The sequence below is a fragment of the Arachis ipaensis genome, chromosome B09 (genome assembly GCF_000816755.2).
Source record: "Arachis ipaensis cultivar K30076 chromosome B09, Araip1.1, whole genome shotgun sequence".
In the NCBI taxonomy this organism is placed as follows: domain Eukaryota; kingdom Viridiplantae; phylum Streptophyta; class Magnoliopsida; order Fabales; family Fabaceae; genus Arachis; species Arachis ipaensis.
Window position 1 is genome coordinate 139,916,840 of NC_029793.2, and position 9,695 is coordinate 139,926,534.

The 9,695-nt window shown below is 35.5% G+C and overlaps 1 long non-coding RNA gene across 1 annotated transcript; it reads right to left on the bottom strand.

The window, feature by feature from the left end:
* LOC110266353 lies at positions 59–3,015 on the bottom strand. The gene is made up of 2 exons (XR_002353639.1): positions 526–3,015; positions 59–415 (listed from the first exon to the last, which is right to left on the bottom strand). It is a non-coding gene; the product is annotated as an uncharacterized LOC110266353 (long non-coding RNA).

Sequence of the window (9,695 nt, forward strand, 5' to 3'; positions counted from 1 at the left end):
CCTTTCGTCACTTTTCTTACTAACAACGTTAATAAAATCTGACGTGGAAGTTAAGTTATATTTCAGTTTTTTTTTTTTTTTTTTTGGATTGTGCTAGGCTAAGGAGGACCAAAAACACCATTAGCTAGCAAACGGGTCATTCAACACCCACTCGACCCGGAACCTAACTACACCCCTGATCCTTCATAATCGGCTCCTGCAGCTTGCCGTTCTTCCAATGCTGACGTTCCAAGCTCGAACTCTGGCCGCGCACAAACAACTAACTCCATTCCGATCCATAAGCGGTGCTTGTAGCTGCCATTGAGAGTGAACACAAAAACCTTCACTTATTACCCATCTTCTCCCTTGCTGATTCTGTTCCTCAGTACTGAAATTCCATAACCATCAACTCCATAGCCATAGATGTCGTTCTCCCCTGAAATTCCCAACTTGATTTTCTTATTAAGATTAATTATTATATATATGATCTCAGTTGCAGTTAGAGCACAACAAAAACAGAAAAAAATCATAAAAGAGAAGGCCTACCTGAACTGACGTCACGATAGAGCAGAGAAGCAAGGGAGGAGAGCGATGCTCCTGGCAATTGGGTCACAAAGCCCAGCTCCTGGCGCAACCTTCTTCCTCGATGTGTGAGTGAGAAAAGGAGAAGGCATCTGAGAGAGTGATTGAGCAACGAGAATCGCGTGCAGGGGTGGCTTCGAACAACGACAGCGGAGGTGACGATACCACTATGCAACGGCAGTGAGGCTTCTCTATCAGTTAGAGGTGCGAGAAGAAGAATGAATGAGAACACTTGTTCAAGAGATGAAGAGTGCAAAACGATGTCATTTGCTATGCTGCACTATCACTTCACGTTCCAGGTTAACAACAGCGTCAAGAAACTAACATAGGGATGAACGTGATTAAAAAAAATATTTGAGGACAAATTTGATTAATTTATTTTTTTAGGGATGAAAATGGAGATCGAAGTTTTTTTCGGGGATGATTTTGACTATTAACTCAATAGTTTGTATTGTGTCAAGAGGGGGAGCATCAAACAAATGAAGACTGTGGGGGAGTTCTTGACCTTTCTCCGCCAAACAGTCAGCCACCGAGTTTGCTTCATGGAGAGTGTGATTCCAACGGACCTGAGATATCCTTTCACCAAAATGACAATGTCTTCAATGAGAGTTGCACAGGAATGCTATACTGGGCAACCCTTGACGATGAATTGAATTGCCATTTTTGAGTCAGATTCAACAATCACATTCTGAATATCATTTGCAAGTGCAATATGAAGGCCTTTAATAATGCCCTAAAGTTCAACTTGCATGATCTATCATCCTCCCAAATTGCACGAGAAACTTTTGATGAACCTTCTAAATGATCGCGAATTATGCCGCCACAAGCTGCATTACTAGTTTGATTGAAAAAAAATCCACATCAACATTAATTTTTAGGAAGCCTTCAAGAAGAGGGTACCACCAGATGAGCTGCTCATTGTCCTTACTGTACTACGTTGGAGAAATGTTAGCCTTCATTACTGTTTTAAACTCGTGGCCCCTATTTTTGATAGACTCTATAACTCCTCTAGGATTAGAAGACTTTCTTTCAAACACAAACTGATTTCTCGCATACTATAGTGCAGATAATGCAACCCCAAAATGCACCAAACACTCACCAGGTATCAAAAGGTTACAAGAAATCCAGTCATTACGCTAAAGGGAAGAGAAATTACTGATACTGTTTTGGGATTGAAGTAAATTCTAGGTCGATCTTGCAAAAGGACAGTCACAAAGAACATGCAGCATTATTTCAATTGTTTGCTAACAAAGGGGACAAATGGAGGTCTGAGACATGTGTCTTATACTCCTTTCTGCATTGATAACTATAGCATCATGCACAACTAACCACAAAAAATACTGGATTCTTTTCGGATCTCTCCATTTCCAGACAAGGTTAAATATGCGATTCTGGCCTCTCGGGTGTTCTTGCAGGGAATTGTAGGTTGTTTTCATTGAGAAGGTGCCGTTAGAAGACTTAGCTCACATAATATGACCACATTCCTTCCACGGAGACGACGGTGACATGGCTACAATCTTTTGGACTGCCTCCTCAGGAAGCCAGTCCTTTAGTTTTTCCACATCCCATCCTCCTGAAAAAGTAAGAAAATCCGTTAGGAATGATCCTGAATCTAAAACAGAACTTACCTAAGAGTTAAGCCAATTCAAGCCTCGAAACTCCAGTACCCAATTATGGTCCCAAAACTTGATTTTGGACCCATTTCATATGTGTTAGATGGAATTAGCTTGGGCGTTTTTCCACGAAGAGCAAATGCCTTTCCACAAAGTAGACTCTTTGCCTCCTATTGATGAGAGAAATTATGTCACTACCACATCTATACTTAGCCCTCAGAAATTTTTACCAGAGGGAGTCCTTTTTCTCAATCAACCCCTAGCGCACTTTCATCATAAAAGCTTGGTTCATATTCTTGGCATGACGAATGCCTAGTACACCCGAAGGCCTGGGCTTGCTCACTGTCCGCCAATTGACAAGATGAACTTTTCTAGTATGTTTCGTTTCTCTCTAGATGAAGCTCCGACATTTACGATCAATAAAATTACAACTAGCAGCATGTAAGGGTGGCAAACGGGTCGAAACCCGCCGGGCTAGCCTACGTAACTCGCCATAAAGGCGGGTTGGGCTAAAAATTTGAAACCACCATAATTAAAAAGCCTGCCTAACCCGCACCGCCTAATTTTCAGGCTTTGGCGTGTTTCGACGAGGCAGGAGAAGCTTCCCCGGTGGGCCCATTGTTTTTTTTTTGTAATTTAAGATGATAATTGAAGATAATAAGTTATAATTTAGATTATGTTCTATGTTTGATTGATTAGAGACTTGAAGATGTTTAATTATATATTTTGATAATGTTTGTTTTATATTTTACGATGTTGGTTTTATTAGTTTGTTTCAAAAAACTTGATTGATGATTATGTTTATTACATATTTAAAATTATAAAGACTTTAATGTTTGTATATTTAGAAATTATAATTTTTTTATATCTTTAGAAATTATAAATTTATCAAAATGATTGTGAAATTATATACAATATTTAACATTTAATGATTAAAAAAAAGAATTTAGCGGGTCAAGCCTGCCAGTCCATTAACCGAAATAGTTGTGAAATTATATATATTGTTTAATATTTAATGATTATTAATAAAAAAATAATTAAAAAAAAGAGAATTAGCTCGCCAACCCACTGTTAGGCGGGGCAGAGATGGAATTCGGAACCTCCCCATTAGGCGGTGCGGGTGCAGGGTGGGCTAACCCGTTTGTCACCCCTAGCAGTAGATAATAAGGTAATTTGCATAGTATAAGAAGGAATATTAGAAAGGACAGATCTCACCAAAGTGGTTCTCCCTACCAGAGAGAGGGATGTGGCTTTTCAATTATTAACCCTATTCTTGATTTTGGCTTCAATGTCCTTGTATATGTCCCTCGTCACTCTCGAGTGAATAATCGGAACTCCCAAGTATTTATCCAGATCATCAGTTTTAGAGAAATTAAGGAAGCCGCTAATATCACTTCTCACTTGGTGGCCCACATTCTTGGAAAAGAAGATTCTAGTCTTTCACTATTGATTTTCTTACCAGAACTCAAACAGAAAGCTTCCAAGATTCTTTGAATGATCTCTGCCTACAACATATTGGCTTTTGCAAAGAGAATCAATTTGTTCTCAAAACAAAGATGTGAAAGCTTAGGGGCTTCACGACTTAAAAGGATAGGCTTCCAAAAGCCCATACTGGCAGCCGAATAGATAAGGTGAGAGAGCATTTCTATACAAAGTACAAATAAGTAGGGAGAAATAGGGTCACCTTGCCGGATGCCCCTAGACGGAAGGAACTCATTCAGTGCATAACCATTCCAAAGGACTCTCATCTTAGCAGTAGAAATGCAAGCACTGTTGAGTTCGATAATATTCAGAGGGAGCCCAATATCGCTCAAAGTTTCCCGAATAAAACTCCACTTCAATCTATCATGAGCCTTTTTCAAGTCAATTTTGATAGCCATTCACCCTTTTAGGATCTTTTTTGTCCTTCATGTTATGGATGACCTCTTGAGTAATAATGATATTATCCGAACTCTGCCTACCTGGAACAAAACTACACTAGGTTGGGCTAACAATCTTCTCCATGATACTTCTTAATTTGTTAACAAGAGTCTTTGTTATCACTTTATAAGAGACATTACAAAGGCTAATAGGGCACATTTGCTTCATATTTATGATAGGTTCAACTTTTGGTATAAGAGTGATAAGAGTTTTATTAATCTCACCAACCTTCGTAGGGTTTGTAAAGATATCCTCGATGAGCTTACAGAGATGCAACCCTACTCTATCCCACTGGTTTTGCTAAAATACTATTTGAATACCATCCGTATCCGGTGCTTTTAGGCTTCTCATCTTGAAGACAGAATCTTTAACCTCCATATAAGAGAAATTACGTTTGATAGCTTATAGATCTTCTTGGGGCAGCATTGGAAATGAGTTCTTCAAAATAAACTCAAAGCCAGGAGAATCATCAGAGAAAAGCTTGAACAAGAAATTAGAGGCCATAGTTTCTAATACAGATTTATCATTAACCCAATTACCATCTTCATCCTAGAAGTTAGCCACCTTATTTCTTCTTCTTCTAGGTAACATAGATCCATGAAAATACTTCATATTATGATCACCAAACTCAATCCACTTACATCTAAATTTTTGAAGCCATAAAATATCTTCCTATAAAATAATCTCTTCATATTCCTTCAAAAGAACACGTTGTAGATTGTGGAGAAATCGGTTGCCATGGAGATTCATGTTAGCTGTAATCCCTTGCAACCTTCTAATAATATTTCTCTTCCTTCTATGGATATTCCCAAACATGTTAGAATTTCAAGACTTCAAGGCAATCTGGAAGGAAGAAATACAATCTGACCAAGAGCTCGAACAATTCCAACTGTTGTTAACCATATCAGGGAAATTGGGATGTGTCAGCCATGATGCCATAAATAGGTCTTCTGCCATTATTCATTGATTCAGAGGAGAAAAATAAAAACACAAAGGCGAGTGATCAGACTTGAATCTAGGAAGGTGCTTGATGAGAGCATCTAGGAATCGAACTTACCATTCCAGGTTGCATAGCCCACGGTCCAGCTGTTCAACAAAGTCACCCCTTTTCTAGGTAAAATGCCAGCCAGAAAACCCTAAATAAAAAATCTAACTATCCAAGACAGACGACTGAAAATCTTGACAAGCGCTATTGCTACTACCCATGCCTCCCCTCTATTCATGATCACAAAGAGTTTCATTAAAGTCACCTATTAGGCACCAGGGGAGATCACTATCAATACTAAGATCACAGATGTTACTCCAAAGAGTTCTTCGATTAATACATTGGGGGATTCCCATAAATAGCATATAATAACCAGAGATTAGAATTTATGTAACTGACTCTCATGTGAACAAGCTATAGTTATGACTAAGGATATCCACCTTCCAAAGACTAGTATCTCATAAGCACCAAATACCCCCAGAGTGTTCTCTGGCTTCTTCGATAAATAAACCATCTAACCCAAATTTATCCCACACAGCTTTACCACGAGACCCACTAATATGAATTTCAACCAGAATAACAAAATTGACCTTGTATTCCTTTCGAAAATCTCTAATGAGGTTAAAGAAGGCTTTTCCCCTGCCTCTCTGCAATTCCAAGCTAAGAGATTCATCATCAACAATGCAGAAAAAACAGGGCCAAACGACCAAGAACACATCACATGCCATTGGCCTTGACACCTGAATCAGACATGTTGCTCACATCATGCCCTTCTCTCGCTCGAATAGTACGCTAATATATCCGGTAACTTAACTGATGGGGAGTTCTCCTTGTGTGCTAATCGGATCCCCCACTCGTTGCTGGCTAACTCTGAAAAAGGCATTCTTCACCACATGCACCTCCATAAAATAATCGGAATGCTTCTTTAAATCTGCCATATCATTTTGCTCTTGTTGAAATTTTCTCATACTTTCAAGCATTACTTGCTCCATCGCCACCGTTTCAGGAATCCTCGAACTCGAAGAACTTGGTTGGGATAGGCCAATGCTTTTCTTGATTACTTATGCCCATTTTCTCAATTTCCTTAAGTTTGGGATTAGTAGCCTTCCCAGATTTTTGAGGCCCAAAATGGTTGGAGAGACCTTTTTCTGGGTTTGAAAATTCTTTCCTACACCAGATTTGAGGTATTTTTTTGGACTTGGGCTAAAGGCCCGTTACATTTATTTGGCACCTGTGTTTGGGAATCAGGTCCACCTTTCTCTTTTTCCAACTCCTCATTCAGCCCAATATGCATGGGAGCACTTTACTCAACGTTAACAACATTAACTTCTACCAAAATTTTCTCTTCCTTATCCTCATATAAAACATTAAATCATGACCCATTCTCCATATATTGAGTCCCATTAATATGAAATCCTTCCTTATTTGATCTCGGATCCTTAGCTTAATTGTGATGTCTTGTTGCAGGCTGTGGCTTTTCTTGTTTCCTTCTTTGAAATTTTTGAACCATCATCCAAGGCCTAAACTCTGGAGGCTTTGATCATTCACGGATTTCTTGTTATTGGCCAAATCTACTTTAAACTTTTCTTGCCTCTCACTAGCATCAGCATTTAATGCATCGTCAAACACCACCTCTTTTTTTTTGTCCACCTCCTTCTGTTGATCTCACCTCATGTTGGCACTTCACCACATAACTCTGACCAATGACCATAAACTCCACAATTAAAACAAATAAGATGAAGGCCTTCATATTCAATGTTAATAATATTACTGAAAACTGATATTCTTTTAGATAGATCGATGTGGCTCTATCAATTTTTAAAATAGTTTCAATAGTCGAACCCACTCTCCACAGAAAATGATGATTATATAGTTCAATCAGCAAATCTGGAATGCAAATTCATGCAACAATATTTTTCACTTGTGTTTTGAGGTTAAGAAAAACGGTCTCCATCTCTAATCTATCAAATAATGACCCCCACCATCCATGGTTCTCCTAACAAGACGTGAGAATAATTTTTTTTCTTTTACAAAGCGAACCAAAAAATAATCACAATATATATTAATAATATTGATCTTACCATTTTTTGTCCAGCCTCTATTTAAGCGTTGCTCCATAATTCCGAGGTGAATTCTCTTTCTGAGAATTTTGACTATGAGAGCTGCGTCCCAAAACTTGCACCAATCATCAAATTCTTTTTTCACACTTTTATTTTCTACCTGAATTGAAAGGCTTGTCCATTTTTGAATAGTCATTTTTTTTTGTAGCATTGATCTTCGGGTCTGAGCCATCATCAATGATGAGGTCGTCAGAAAGGGTATTTTTTTTCCACTATCTGACTCGGTGTAGTCAAAAGATAATCTTTATACGAAATATTTGGCTTAATTATCATACAGTACTTTCATATCATCTTCTGATTGGTTAATGGTTAAAATCTACCTCTCGCATTTTTATTTTCTTAGTATTACATTGAACAAAATAAAAAAGTATAGGGTACCAATATACTATCTGTCAACGTATTGCTAATAATAATTAATTATTATATTTTAAACACATGTATAAGGAGACACATCTAAGAAATACATCTATAAAGACACTTTCATTAAACACAGCTATAAAAAAAATATTTTTATTAGATACATTCACAAAAACACTTTCATTAAATACAATTATAAACAAGAATTGGTAAAAGTTGGGAGAAATGTTGTTAGTAACATAACGGAATTGGAACAAAATTAGTTATTTGTGTAGAAACTCTAAAAGAACTAACTAATTCTCCATCCGCTTCTTAGTGTCTTTATGAATTGATTAGTCAAAAAGTAAGAAGTAAATAACTTGAGAATTATGGGTTTACACATGTCAAATTGAATTAGAACAAGCCAATTCAATACAAGTTAAAGCCTCTCACTTCCTTAGCAAGAAATTAGTAAGTTGATTAATTAGTCATTAGATAAAACCCTCTGCCACCGTCATATATACTATATATATTAGTTATTAAAAATGCTAGTTACTAGCTAGTTATGTGCCTACAAAAAGGCTTGACATGAATGTTATGTATCTTTCCATGAATTAAAAATGCTTATGAAAAGCTTCTTGTTTTTTTCTTTTCTTTTTTTCTTCCGAGTATTAAACCAATTAATTATGGGGTTTTTACTACGAGTTATCGAATCGTAATTCGTATTTCCACTAAAAGTCCAAAATCATTGGACAACATTAAGATTAGGACAAATTACGTAAATAAATAAATTAACACTCAAAATTACATTATTATAATAATTGAGGATGCTTTATATGCTGAGTGTAATTTTCTTTTTATAAAACTGCTATAACTTATAAAATTTTATAAATTTTCATGCAAATCGCTATAAGTTGTTGTGAATTAAAAACAAATAATATCAATACATAAACTGCTAGAAGTAAAAACGGTATATGATACCATAAACAAAGGAGAAACCACATATTACGAGGGGAAAAAAACTATAACCTAAACCGCGACGAGTAGTGGTAGTTTATGCTCTAAATGTTAATGGGATACAAATCAAGTGCTGATACCAATAGTGATAGTGATGAGACTCGTGTTGGAGATAGGATCAAGATTGAAACCATGGTTAATGTGATAAAATTAGATAAAAAAAAAAATTGACTAATTAGTGATAAAGATAAAAAAAATTATTTTGTCTAGTATTTTAATATATATATTTGTCTCTAGTTTAGAAGTTATGGCATATTATATTATTTTTTTTTGGTAAAGTATTAAATTGGTTTTTTTGGGCATAATCTTGTCTTAGTCTTTAAGGTTTAAAGTGTCTTATTTGAATACAAAAAAGTTTCATTTATTTTTAATGTAGTCCCACCGTGAGGTCAAAGTTAAATAATTAACGGAATATCCTACATGATAGTAGTACAAGAACAGGATCGATAATCTGGAGAACAAGTACAAGCTCCAGAAGCACAAAATCAACCGTGAATGTATCAATACATTTATTTATCATTCTCGTTAGTTCTATAGAAAATATTTCATTTAAATTGTAAAAAAATGATAAATAAATGTATTGATGCATCCACAGTTGAGTTTGTGCCTCTAAAGCTTGTACTCGTTCTCCAGATTATTAATCTTAGTGCTTGTTTGGGCGCCATTATTTTGATAAAAAAATATTTTTTTCAATAAAAATATCTTTTTTTATTTTTTAGCGTGTAGCAAATTTTGAGTAGTAAAAGTAAAAACACTAGAAAAATCAGAAAAATATCTTTTTTGAGAAGCTATAATTTATATCTTTTTTTAAAAGATCTTTTTCCCTTAAAAAAAAGATGTTTTTCATGTAATAAATAAATAAAAAAGTACTTTTATATTGTTATATCCAAACATAATTGATAGATAAAAAGATCTTTTTGCATGAAATACCCAAACATAAAATTACTTTTATTTTTCTATAAAATCTTTTAAAAAAAGATAACTCGAAAAAAGATTTTTTTTTTAGAAGTTTACTCAGTTATGAAATGAATTTAAAAGGATATAAGTGTATGATATTATAATATAAAAATAAATTAATCTCAATTAAAATAGCCTATTATAACTGAATGTTAGCGTTTTTATTGTTGTCTTTGTACTATCATT